Genomic DNA, 14263 nt, shown 5'->3' with positions numbered 1-14263 from the left:
GGGTGTTTGAATCCCTTTCCATTTCCCCTGCAGTATCACATCATTTGCAGAACAGGGTGGCTTTGGTCTTGCTGATAGGATCCTCTGTCATCCAAGGGTATATACTCTCCGCTCCATACGCAGGACTTAGCCATGCTGTTTACTGTACAGTAAGTTACAGGGAGGATGGCGGCACATGCTTAAGTATCTACTCCAAGGGCTTGTCTACAAGCCAAAGTTGCTTTAATTACACCTCTCTAGTTAACCCCCTAGTGAGGATGCAGTTATATTGGTATAAGAGAGCATATAGTGGTATAGCTTACTCCCGTGGCTCTGCGGGTAGAGCAGTCCCTTCTGAGAGTAAGGATGGCTCAGAGGTTAGGGTGCTGGCTGAGACCTTGGTTCAAGTACCGGCTCTGCCATAGACTCTGTGACCTTGGGCAAGTACCTTAGTGTCTTTGGCCCTCAATTTCCATCTGTACAAAGGGGACCATAGCCCTCCCTTACAGTACAGGGGTGATATGAGGCTAAATCTCCTGCGGAGCCTGAGGTGCTCAGATATCCCAGCGAGGGGGGCTACATAAGTATCATCTAAGATAAAACAGGCTGTATGGGAATAAAGGGCATGGATAAAACTATCCCATGTTAGGGGCTGTACTGCTTTAACTATTGGGGTAAAAAAAATCACACCCCAGCCAAAATAGGCCAGGCCAAAGACCTGCCTCAGCAAAGCACAGGTAATTATGTACTTAAGTCCCAATGATTTCAATGAAATTTAATCAGGTGCTCAAGTGCTTTGCTAAATCCGGGGCCTAAAATATTCTGCTCTGAAATACCATATGCTTGATTCTCAAACAGAGAAAGAGGCTAGAACTTCAACAGTTCTCCCATTCCACTCAACAGAACAGCTTCAACTCCTTAGGGGTGCTTAGGTGCATTTAATGGTGAATGGCAGATGATGTCATGGCTCCATTGTTGAAATTGTCATAGGAGCACTGGGGTTTGCTAGCTAGGAGACAGTTGAGGTGTCTGGTACTGGGAAGGAGGAATGCATCTCATCCTCTTTTGGCCAGGAGTGGAGGCTCTTTAAAGCTGGAGGAAAGATTTCACTTCCTCATTTCTCATCTCAGTAACTAGCTGCTCCAATGCACCCTATCCTGAGGTCCGTCGTTATTCATTGTTTCTGGTGAAATTATTAACAGTTAAATTGTTAACCAAGCTTACATTCAGCCTGCCAACATTAGGCTTCCGAGTTAATATTCAAGTTAGATAAATGGAAGCAGTGCACACATTTCTCAGAACTATTGCTCTGAGATAGCTGTAGGCTTAGGCAAAGACTGCTGTGTTGGTTGCGTTCAGCTCACTCTCAGAAGTTTTCTTTGCAACCAGAAGCACTAAAGATTGTATATAGTCTATGTTAAAAAACAAATGAGAACTTTACATTTTTAGACCACAGCTAAGTGGTAGGGAAATAAAAACTGAAGTTCTGTGTCTATTTACATGGCAGCATAATCACATTATAGACAGGAGGCTGGAGAATGGTGAACCCACTAGGAAAAGACAGCAGAAAGTCAGTGAGGAATGGACTGTCACCTTGGATCCATACAAGGGGAATGGGATGTGACACACCTGATAGAATTCCCTAGTCTCGCCTCTGTCCTATTATATACATGTCATAGGTTTGACCATGTCTTGGCAGAGGTGTTTCTGCCTATAGTCAAATGCCCTGCCGTGCTGGGCACCTCCCGGCAGCAGCGTCTGCCCTGTTTTACTTTTGAAGTGAGTCTGACGAAACAACTACAGTTGCTTAGTTAGGGATTGTATATTTGAGATAGGTCCTATTTCTGTGCAACACCTCTCAGGGAATCATGTTTCCTCTAGTGCAAGTAAAAAAAAACAAACCCCACCTTGTATTGACCTCAGAAATCAAAAGGAGGCTGGTTTTGGTATTCAAGGAATATGAATCACGTTTGTTGTCTAATGTGAAAACCTAAATACCATGTCTATAAAACACATCAGGTAGGTGACCCTTTAATTTGGGACAAAGCAAGGTTGCTGTCAACTAGGGACCAGAGCAACACTTTCCCCATGTGGAGAGACCAAATGTAGATGGATTTGTAAAAATGTTTGTTTACGGGCGGTGTGAAAAAGTCTACAGCTGTACTACTGCTACTGTCTTGCTCCTAGTGCTTTGCAGCCATTGCTATCGAAGCACTTCACAAAGCAGACAGGCAGCCCCCTTTTCAAAGTGAGAGCCGGGGCTTGGCTTCAGTGCAAAGTTAACTTAAGTTATAACTCAGCACGTCCTGTCCATGCACACAAACCTTAACTCAGGTGGGCTGGGCTGGCTGCGTGGACAGGCTAAAGCCTACGTGAACACAGCTTGACAGCAGCTAACCTGGCTCTGCAGTGTGGACACAGGCTAATGCCACGAGTCCTCCTTGTGCCTTCCTGTCCAGATGTCTGGAAAGGACAGATAAGATCTCACACAATTTAGTGGGAAAGAACTCACGAAGAGGCTCAGCTAACTGCAGCACAAAGAACCATAGGAAGTACGCCCCAAAACCCCAGCCCCACATACGGTTAATACAGTGCTAGCGTGGACACAGCAACTTGAAGGTAAGTTCCCAGTGTGGCTGCTCTCTCTCAAGCTAGGCTAACTGTGCAATGACAATATGCCCCCCCAAGGTGGAATGATTTGTCCAAGACCACAAAGTAGGGCTGGGCCCAGAGCCCAAGTTTTCAGGTGTCCGTCCTTTACCCTGACTGCCAGAGACTGGCTCATTCAGCTGCCATGTTCACTTATGCACCCCCAAATGCCCGGCTAGCTGTCGGACACTGCTGTTCTCTCCCCCTTCCGTGGCATTCCTCTGTCCCACACCGACGTGGCTAGCACCCAGGAGTGACCTAGTCCTGAACAACAGCCTGTAAATAACGAGCACCACTCTATTTGCATAAGAGACTTAGGAGGCTGACAGCATGACGTTGACTCACTCAAACACTTGATTACATTTCTGTGACAGCTGGGAAACATGCCAGGTTTCGTTTCTCCTGCTGAAGTCTTGCTGGCCTTGATTACGAACCAGGAGCAACCCCCAGCTACTACACTAGTCTACAAATAATAGGCCCCGGGGCCCTGGACTGCCAGCTAAGATGTATGTTCAGTCTCCTAGCAGCTTGCAGCATATGCTGCCATCAGCAGGATGGTGTTGATGGGGGAGGAGGACTGCAAAGTTCCCCTCGCCCTCCCATCATCATCCTCCAGCCTCGGCAGGTGGAATCTTGCCCTGGCAAGGCTGTTCTCCTTCGCTATTCAGTATTCAGCACTTAGGAGCTGCTGGGTTCTCTTGACTGTCTTGCAACATTGTGCTCTCGTCTCAAACACAGAAACAGCCTGCGTAAGAGCTGAGGAAATGCTGCGTTCCTCATCCCTGGGTCTCGGCAAACAAAGTCCCTCCCTCTGGGAGGGGTGGCAGGGAAAACTACATCAACACAGCTTCAGAGGCTGCCTGTTTTCTAGCTGTTCAGTGTGAGAAATGGAAACAGAAACTTGTAACTTCTGCAGTGTTTCTTTTGCTTCGTGTTTCATAACAACCAAATTCTGACTCCCAGTGACTCAGGGTTTTTTTCAGAATCTCTCTCCCCACCCCCTTCTTTATGAAATCACCCATCAGGATCACAGCTACTCCCCTACTTTTTCTCTGTTTTCAAGAACTGAACTGTTGAGCATCAAGCTGGGAACTACAGCATTTCCATGTACCTTTGTGGCCATGGTGGAGTGGTCCTTCCGTGTTTCCTCTTGGTTCCTATGGCCACAGTCCTGTTGAGCACACAGCTGGCCAAACAGCAGGACATCTCAGCCATTCTCTTGCTTTCCCTTTGTGCCTCTGTTTGAGTTTTGGGCGGTGTTTATAGCCAGCTTTTGAAGCAGACATGAAGACAACATTGTCAATGCCAAAGATTTGAAATAATGAGTCAAGCCTCCCCACCCCTGAGTTATGAGACTAGTTTTAAAAAATCATATGATTTCTTAATAAACGCTGGGGGTAGGGTGACCAGACGTCCCGATTTTATAGGGACAGTCCTGATTTTGGGAGCTTTTTCTTATATAGGCACCTATACCCCCTACCCCCTTTCCTGATTCTTTACATTTGCTGTCTGGTCACCCTAGCTGCAGGGGTGGTGGGTGGGGGACATTTTTCTTCTGTTTCCTTGGGCCTATACAGGTCACTTTTCCAAGCTTCCCGCCCCCCCACAAGGAGGCCTAGAAACTTTTGTTTTTTAAAGAAAGCTGAGATTCTTCCCTAATCCCATGACTCCAAGAGCTGGAGTTTTAAGAAAAAACACCCAACAGTGTAAGGTTCATGATAAAATCATGAGAGCTCTGAACACTGCTGAGGCCTTGCACGGTTTGCAGCCATAATCCCCCGGGGGGAGCGCCACTGGAGGCAGCATGAGTGGAAACTATCGCATGTGCAGGACTGGGATGACGTTGCTGCTGGTGGAACTGCCCCCGCTACAACAAGCAGAACGCTGTCGGGGAATCTCAGTTTGACATGGCTGGCTCCTGGACTGGTTCCATGGGGCAGGGGGTGCTGGCGGCTGGCCTGTCTCCCCAGCCCAGGAAGGATGCATGCTGCACCCAGAGTCTGTTTGGGCCCTTCCTTCGGGGCACAGTTTGTTCTTCAAACACAAAGCAACACCGCAAGCTATTCCACTGACCCAAGCAGGCTGCAGGAACCTGCAGGCCTTTCCCCTTGCATCTCTCCCCACCTCCAGGACCTGCCGTAGGAAACAACCTCCTTCCTACAGCCCTTAAGGGAGCACTTCCAGCCCTTTATAGGACTCACCTGACCCCTTCCTAGCTGGGTTTAATAATCTTTTCTCCCAGCCCCAAGCAGCTGTTCTTACAGGTCCTCTGGCTGTGAACAACCAAGGGGCTGTCCACCCTGCTACAGGGGGTCTTAACACTGTTCCTGAATTAAGCACCATTCTGGACCATTGATAAGATCCTGTCCACAGAGTGCACAATGGAAGAGTGTTGTAACAAGATCAGGGGCCACCCTTGGTGCAAAGGGTTCCCATGACATAGCTCTGCTGGTTAGCCGGGCCTTATACATGAGAACTACGTCCCTCATTCTGGACTATTTTGTCTTTGAGTGGGAACACGGCTGGGCCTGAACGTCCCTGCATGATACATAATCACATGTCTGTGACTGGCTATTTACACAAACTCCTCAGCCATAGTTCAGCTGATAGTGGGGTGTGTAGTTTGCACTTAGTTCGTTCTGATTATTCCCCTTCTCCAGGCAGTTACAGACAGGAAAGTTACTGCAAGGATGATACAGTGGGATTGTGTATTTATTCCGCTACTAGATCCTCTTTGTTCACTTTATATGTCCAGACAGGAATTTTCTGTGTCATTGCTTCTCATTCTCCAGTGACCAGAGAGCCCAGCCACCCTCTTTCTGCCTCTTGCATCATCTCTCTTAAGGAAGTTGCACAATAGGAACTTCTCAGCTGTTTTTTGTTAATGATGTGCAGGGCAGGACAGAATCCAGCTCTCTCTGCCATAGCTGTATTGGTGCTGCAGGGCTAAGAGGAGTAAACAATTAAGCATTTAGTGCTGGCAGTAAAGTGAGCAGCCAGGACCTGAAGGTGCACAGGAAGCAGCTCTCACTGGGGTCACGGGAGTTGGCATTTTCTTCAGTAACTTTCCTGGTCGTTACGATTTGTATTGAGGTGGCAGCTAAAGGCTGCTCTGACCAGGTCCCCTTTGCACTAAATTCTGTACACAACACCCAGGTCCTGACACTGGGAGGGAGGAAAACATCAAACGCTAAAGAGACTCTGTGCCCAAACCTGCCAGGGGCCAGGCACCTCCTGAAGTGGGAATTGAGGGTATTTAGCTCCTCTCAGGATCAGGCCCCCTGGTGGCTAGGCCCAAAATTTGTTTTGTGATTAAAAGTTTTACAGATCCTGCTATGAACAGGCATGTTGACACTGAGGCTTGTGCTCAATTCAAATAAATGACTTTGGCTTGGATTTGAACTTTCCTCTGCAATCTTGTGCAATAGTGCTGGTGGCACTAAGAAATGGAAAACGAAACTGATTTATCCACAGAAAGGAAACTGACTGGACCTTGTTTACATGCAAAAACTGAACCACTTTACCTGCACTGGCATAATTAAACTGCTACAACCCACTTAGTGTGGATGCAATTACACCAGTAAAAGGTGCTTTGAATTGGGGTCCCTGAAATTATTTATAACTATTTATTATCTTAGAAGGAGAACCAGTCGTCTTGAAGAGAGGCTGTAGGACTAGACAGGAGGGTGTTAAGCTAGTAACAAAAGGAGAGGGTGAAAAGAGAGAACAAACAAGCATTCTTTACAACAAAATCAAGATGTTACAAACAAAATTAATTAAGACACCAAAATAGGTGAAGAGAAGAAATTCTTAAGTTGCCTAAGGCTATACACCAGTGCTAGACAGACAGAAATTCCAGGGGCCAGGGCCATCCCTGGGGGGGTGCATGGTCTGGGGTGGAAGTGACACTTCCGGCTCCGCCCATGCCAGCCCACGGGGCCCCCCAAAGCGCAGTGCCCGGAGCAGTCTCACAGTGCCTGGAGTGGTGCCCGGAGCAGTGCCCGGAGCGGCCCTTTTAAATCTCCTGGGCCCCTGGGACATTGCCCCATTTGACCCCCCCATCGGCCAGCCTGATGCTAGGAGCCTGGGTAATAAACAAGAGGAATTGGAATTGCATGTTTATGAGCATAAATTTGATCTAGTTGGTATTACTGAAACCTGCTAGGAAGATTCATCTTCAAAAGGGGAGTGGGAGTGGCATTCTACGCCAAAATGGCATTACCTTTTCTGAGTCACATAACTTGGAAGCAAATGATCTAGAATACTTATGGATCAATGTCCCAACAGATAAATCACAAGATGGGGTATTAGTTGGCATCCACTAGAGACCACCAAATCACATTAGAGAACAGGATGGCTGGCTCCTTATGAGCCTATCTATAATGTGTAGGGGGGAAAAGCTGCATTATTTTGGGGGGCTTCAATCTGAGTGACACATGCTACTGGTCTCATGCCGCCAGAACAAAACATCCTTGGATTTTCTCAATAGTATAGATTTTATATATTAGATGTCTCTTGACAGATAAATAGGAACTGATCATACAACTACAAATCAATGGTAGCTTAGGTACACGTGAACATGATTTGATCACGTGTTCTGTGCAAACAGAATAAAGTCCAACCCAGTAATATATATACTTGGTGTTTCAAAAGGGTCAATTTAACAAAGCTGAAAAAAATTATGAGCCAAAGCAGTTGAGAAAAAGAATTTAAACTGAAAAATGTGATTGATAATTGAGAACCATTCCAGAACATTTTAGTAGATGCTCAAAAAGCCACAACTGAGAAAGAAGAAAGTCATACTGGTTAAAAAACCCCAGCCTGACTTAGAAGGGCAGTGGAAGCTGATATATATAACAACTGGAGGAAAGGGGAAGGTGAAAGCAATTAATTTAAATCAGAAGCTCTGAATTGTAAAAAATTGATAAGGGAAGCAAAAAGACAGAAGGCGAACTCAATCATCAGCAGAGTTACAGACAATAAAAAGTTTTTAAGGTATATTAGGAACAAAAGAAATCGTAACAATGGTGTTGGTCCACTATTAGATGGAAATGGTAGAACGTTCACTACTGATGCAGAAAAAGCAGAAGTGATCAATAAATATTTCTGTTCTGTGCTTGGGAAAAAGCTAGACGATTTAGTCATAATTGATGTAAATGAACTACTTTCCATTCCAACAGGAACTCAGGTGGATGTTAAACAGCAGCTACTAGACATTTTAAAATCAGCAGGTCTGGATAACTTACATCCAAGAAAGTTAAAAGAGCTGGCTGAGGAGCTCTTTGGACCAGGGATGTTGATTTTCAAGAAGTCTGGGAACACTGGGGAAGTTTCACAAGGCTGGAAGAAAGGTATGTTGTGCCAGTATTTAAAAAGGGTACAAGGGACAACTCAGGCAATCATAGGCCTGTTAGTCTGACATTGATCCCGGACAAAGTAATGGAATGGCTGATATGAGACTTGATTGATAACAATTAATGATAAGTAATATAACTAATGCCATTCAACATGGCTTATGGAAAATAGATCTAGGCAGCTAGCGTGATTTTTGTTATGAGATTACAAGGTAAGGTAATAGCATTGATGTAGTAGACGGCTGTAAGGCATTTGACTTGGTGACACGCAACATTTTGATTAAGAAATTAAAATGATACAAACTCAATTGACACCCAATGGCATACTAGGGTACAGTCCAGGTGTAGTTGTGTCACCCCTGCCCTGTACCTGGGGTGCCCTTTGCAATGCCTTTGATGCTGGAGCCTCCAGCCCGGACTGCTCACAATCCATCTCCAGCATGTAAATCACTCCCAGCTATGTCTCTGTGTACTGCAACCAGGAAGCCACACCCTGACTCCTACCAGCTTTAAAGATTACCACGGGGTGACCCCGCTCTCTGTCCCTGTCTGTCTCTGGCATCTCACCCAAGTCAAAGAAAAACAGCCATTGGACTTGGTGCGGGGGGGAGAGCGTGGTCCTGACGTGAAAGTTTGGTCTCTAAGCTGCTGGAGCATGTGGTGAGAAACTTTGCTTGAATCTAATACAGTTTGTTAAGTTAGGCACTCATAAATGTTTTATCAATATTTTTCTTGTAACTATGTCTGACTTTCAATACCTCAATACTTTTACTCTCTTAAAATCTCTCTTTGTTGTTAATAAACTAGTTTTATTGTTTTCAGCGTGTTCAGGTTGAACTGTCTGGGTGACGCCATTTCAGGTAGCAAGTTGTGTGCATATTATTTCCTTACAGGAACAATGGACATAATATAGTCATACTGTCCAGGAGAGGACTGAGCAGAACAGGACATACATTTCTGGGGGAAAATCTGGGACTAACAGTGTGCTGGGGTCACACACATTACATGAATTACACCTCAGCTAACCGATAGGTCTCAAATGTAACCATGCGGGGAATCAGCATCAAGCAGGTGTGTTTTCAATGGGGCCCGGAAGGGATCAGTTCTTGGTCCTATGCTATTTAACATTTTTATTAATGACCTGGAAGAAAACACAAAATCATCACTGATAAAGTTTGCAGATGAGACAAAGTTTGGGGGAATTGTAAATAATGAAGAGGACAGGTCTCTAATACAGAGTGACCCGGATTAATTGGTAAAATGGGTGCAAGCAAACAATATGTGTTTTAATGCAGCCAAATGTAAAGTCACACATCGAGGAATAAAGAATGTAAGCCATAGAATCATAGAAGATTAGGGTTGGAAGAGACCTCAGGAGGTCATTTAGTTCAACCCCCTGCTCAAAGCAGGACCAAGCCCCAACTAAATCATCCCAGCCAGGGCTTTGTCAAGCCAGGCCTTAAAAACCACTAAGGAAGGAGATTCCACCACCTCCCTAGGTAACCCATTCCAGTGCTTCACCACCCTCCTGGGGAAATAGTTTTTCCTATTATCCAACCTAAACCTCCCCCACTGCAACTTGAGACCATTGCTCCTTGTTCTGTCATCTGCCGCCATTGAGAACAGCCGAGCTCCATCCTCTTTGGAACCCCCCTTCAGGTAGTTGAAGGCTGCTATCAAATCCCCCCTCACTCTTCTCTTCTGCAAACTAAATAACCCCAGTTCCCTTGGCCTCTCCTCATAGTCATGTGCCCCAGCCCCCTAATCATTTCCATTGCCCTCCGCTGGACTCTCTCCAATTTGTTCACATCCTTTCTATAGTGGGGAGCCCAAAACTGGACACAATACTCCAGGTGTGGCCTCACCAGTGCCGAATAGAGGGGAATAATCACTTCCCTCAATTTGCTGGTAATGCTCCTACTAATGCAGCCCAATATGCCGTTGGCCTTCTTGGCAACAAGGGCACACTGCTGACTCATGAAGATAGCCATGAGGGCAGGAGACTGGACTCAATGACCTCTTGAGGTCCCTTTCAGCCCTAGAATCTATGAATCTATGTTGAAAAAACCGGCCCCAGGACCAATCCCTGGGGCACACTGCTTGATACCAGCTGCCAACTAGACATTGAGCCGTTGATCGCTACCCATTGAGCCCGACAATCTAGCTTTCTATCCACTTTATAGTCCATTCATCCAATCTATACTTCTTTAGCTTGCTGGCAAGAACACTGTGGGAGACCGAATCAAAAGCTTTGCTAAAGTCAAGGTATGTCACGTTTTAAGGAAAACTTGCCTTAAAGTGATAGACTCAAGGAGCTCAATCTATCTAGTTTAACAAAGACCGAAAATTAAGGGCTGGCTTAATCGCAGTCCGTAAGCACCTACATAGGGAACCAATATTTAACAGTGGGCTCTTCGCTCTAGCAGACAAAGGTCGAACAATGGCTGGAAGTGGAAGCGAGACAAATTCAGACTCGAAATAAGGTGCAACATTTGAACAGTGAGGGTAATTAACCACTAGACCAACTCACCACTGGTTGCGATGGATTCTCTAGCACTGGCCATTGTCCGATCAAGATTGGATGTTTTGCTAAAAGATCTGCTCTAGGGCAACAGGAATTAGTTTGGGGAGAGTCCGTGGCCTGTATTATGCAGGTGGTCAGACTGATCCCAGTGAGCCCTTCTGGCCTTGGAATCTATGGATCTAATTTACCACCCAGGAGCCCAAGTTCTGGATCCCAGGGACCATTTGTAACAAGCTGGCAGCAGCAGCGGTCCTGGATTCCATTCCCTGTAAGCCAGCCCAGGCATTATACCTGCTCGGTGCTTCAGTTCAGGGCGTGGGGGAGCTCTGGCTAGGCAGGATGCTCAGCTGGAGCTCTGTGGGGGGCAGTGCCTATGCAGAGACTGTGTGGATGCAGCAAGTTGGGTGTTTTCTGCCCCCTCAGGGCCAGGTTATTTCTGATGGAAAGGCAAGGAGGGCAGCAGTCAAGCGGAGCGGGAGGGGAAGAAGCTGCCTGGAGCGATGGGTTGGATGCAGGAGGGAAGGAGGAACAGGAGGGCTGCGCATGCAGGAGACTGGGTGGGGCTGACTGTGACTTGGCCTCACCCTAGGCTGGAAAGGAGATGGGGGTAGTCAGCATGGACTGGAGTGGGCTGGTTGGTGCTGAAGACAGGTGGAGGGCGGCTGTGTATGCAGAGGGTGGTGCTGGCTTTGTCCCTTCCCCGGGCATGGAGAGGGGGGCTCTGCATGCAGGGGGTGGGGCTGGCTTTGCCCGCCGGCATGGAGGGAGGCGGGGGGGTGGGGGTTGATGTGGTATGCAGGGGGTGGTGCTGGAGGCTGGAGGTGGGTAGCTATGTATGCAGGGGGCTGTGCTGGCTCTGCCCTCAGGGCTGGAGGGCTGGCTGTGCATGCAGGGGGTGGTGCATGCAGGGGGCATGGCTGTGCATGCAAGGGGTGGTGCTGGAGGGGGTGCATGTGGGGGTGTGGCTTTGCATGCAGGGGCGGGGCGGGGCTGGTGGGGCGGTGCAGGGGGCGTGGCTGTGCATGCAGGGGGCGGTACTGGGGGGACAGTACATGCAGGGGGCGGTGCTGGAGGGGGGTGGCTGTGCATGCAGGGGGCGGTGCAGGGGGCGTGACGGTGCATGTAGGGGTGGTGCATGCAGGGGGCATGGCTGTGTATGCAGGGGGTGGTGCTGGAGGGGGTGCATGCAGGGGGTGTGGCTGTGCATGCAGGGAGCGGTACTGGGGGATGGTGCATGCAGGGGTGGCTGTGCATACAGGGGTGGCTGTGCATGCAGGGGGCGTGGCTGTGCATGCAGGGGGTGGTGCTAGAGGGGGTGCATGCAGGGGGGGCGGTGCTGGGGGACGGTGCATGCAGGGGGCGGTGCTGGAGGGGGCGGTGCATGCAGGGGCGGGGTTGGCCCTGCCCCCCCAGGCTGGAGGGGGCCGGCCGGGCTCCCACGGGGCTGCGGTGATGTAATTTCCGCGAGGCGCTGCCATAGGTTTGAATGCAGCGAGGGCCCAGAAACGAAACCGATCGCGGCGCAGCCCGGCTTATAGGGCGCTGGACTGAGTCAGCCCCAGCTCAGCCGCCGCCGCAGTCGCAGCCCGCGGGCCAGGACCCGCCAGCACTGGGCGGCAGGAGCCGGAGCGCAGCCGGGCAGAGGGACACAAAGTTTCCTTCCCTCCATGCGGGCGCCGGGGTAAGCAGCTGGGCGGCCCCAGGCGGGGCGCGCCGGGCACGGCTCGGGGACCCCGCGCAGGGGAGTTTGCAAAGTCCCAGTTTAGGGGGGGAGCCGAGCCGAGCCTCTCTCGCTTTTCCCCCAGGCTCCCCCTGCCCGGGCCAGCCCGGCTGGGTCACCGCTGCCCCACGCGGAATTCCCACCCGGGACCGGCTGACCCGCGTGGCTGTTCCCCAAGTGGGGGCGGGGAAGCGGCGCCCTTGTTTCTGGCCGACACCTCCTTCCCCAGCCCGTGGGGTCCCTTCCCCGGGAGCCGACTCCGGGGCGACGTGGGATGGGGAAGTGAGAGGTGACCGCGGGCGTTATTACAGCCCGGGCGGGGCTGTCCCCAGAGCAGGGCCAGCAGCGGGGACTTGGAGGAAGTTGGTGACTTGTTTCCCCAGCGGGCTGGTGCCTGAGGGGTTATGAGTTAGATGCAGCCCTGAAACCTTCCCGTGTGGCTTTAGGGAGAGAGGCGGGAGCGTGGGGGCTGCAGGGCTGGGGGAGGTTGTTTATTTTGGTCAGCAGAGAAGCCTGGACTCAGACATATTGTCCCAGGTAAGTTAGCAGTTCATGTGCCGGGCACACAGGCGGCGTGCTTGGGGAAGCGATGGCAGCTTTGTCTAGGCTGGATACTGCCGTGGGCAGGCGGGTGCAAACCCCTAGTGTAAGCTGTCTGCACTGGTGTGAAAAGTCGCTAGCGCTGGGGTCTGTGCTAGGAATTTGCACCGATAATATATGGTGCAATAGAACCCCGGTGTAGGCAGGCTGCTAGAGATGTGTGACACTTTCTGTCTCAACTGGTTACTTGTAGTTTTGGGGTCCTGTCGGATCCAACTGACTTACCGTATTACAGTTAATACCTGGGTTTATTTTTCAGCCACCTCTTTTAAGTTCTTAGAAACAAAAGAGAAGTGAGATATTTGTTTTGTGGTGACCTCACAAACTACACAGATGCTCTGCCAGGAAGTGAAAACCCTGACTGCTTGCATCAGGATTTCACGGGGAGCAGGAGCCTAAATGAGACCGTGGAGTTCCAGAAATGCACCTGTCACTGGGGTGTGTAGTAGAGGTGAGGTTTGCACCCAAAGATGGGATGAGCTGCTCCTCCGTGGTGGCCCAAAGAGAAGGGGCTGTGTTCTGTGGGTACACCAGGTGTGCCAAACTAGCCCTGAGTGCAGAGATGGGGAGGGCACATCTGGTGTTATGACCCATGTAACTCACCCCTGATTAAGGGGGCTAATGGCTCTCTTTGGAGTAACACATTAGAGAATCACTGGTAAATAATTAATCAAGGCCAGACCTAACTATAAAGACACTAGGCCAAATTCTTTTCTCAGCCTCTTTGGAGTTATGGTTAAAGCCCTGTGCGGATACAAAATTTGTATCCACATCCTATCCGCAGTCTGGGAAAATACCCACATGGATGCAGGTATCTGCGGATATCTGTGGATTTTCAGGGCTGTCATAGTTGCCAGAGTGTGCAGAGGAGCAGAATCGGGCCCCTTAAATACAACTAATATGTTTCTCTACACGTGTGTGGGAGGCGGTGCCTTAAATTCAGGGATCTCGGTTTCCTAGGAAGTTATTTATTATTCATATTAATTTAGCACCTAGAGGCCTGAACCAGAATGGAGACTTGTGCTAGGTGCTGTACAGGCATAATGTATACAGCCCTGACCCCAAGAGTGTGCTGGTTTTGGAGTTTAAAGGAAATGTTCTTTGGCGGTTGTTTTTTAAAGCAGCGGATGAGGTAGAGGTGAACAAGCTGAATATTGCACATTGGACTCCATGAGCTGCACAGGAAAAGGGCTGGAGCAGTGGCAAAGGGAGCAGTTCAGCGTAGCAGGGCTTCATGCAAGGAGGAAATGTAACCTATGAGAAATAAGCCCAGCTGTTAATCCTGATGAGGCAGGAACACTCTACGCGTTTGTGCTGGACTTTGGTAAGAGGTTTCACAAACCAGCCTCCTCTGTGTGGGGATCTGTGACTTGCATCTAAACCCGAGATCAACGGTGAACCTGCTTAGAATCTAGGGCCATGCTTTCTAGTGTTCTC

General features: G+C 49.2%; 1 protein-coding gene across 2 annotated transcripts in view; it reads left to right on the top strand.

Annotated features, from left to right (window-relative positions):
- Nucleotides 1-12074: 12074 nt before the first annotated feature.
- The window catches only part of HELZ2 (helicase with zinc finger 2), a 46781-nt gene continuing 44592 nt past the window's right edge, over nucleotides 12075-14263 (top strand). For both annotated transcript variants that reach the window (XM_044985592.1, XM_044985590.1), the window contains exon 1: nucleotides 12075-12187. The gene's annotated coding sequence lies outside the window, so the exon portion shown is untranslated. The remainder of the gene's footprint in view (nucleotides 12188-14263) is intronic.

The sequence above is a fragment of the Mauremys mutica genome, chromosome 13 (genome assembly GCF_020497125.1).
Source record: "Mauremys mutica isolate MM-2020 ecotype Southern chromosome 13, ASM2049712v1, whole genome shotgun sequence".
NCBI lineage: Eukaryota > Metazoa > Chordata > Testudines > Geoemydidae > Mauremys > Mauremys mutica.
Note: the sequence above shows the minus strand (reverse complement) of the source record. Positions and strands in the feature narration are given on the sequence as shown.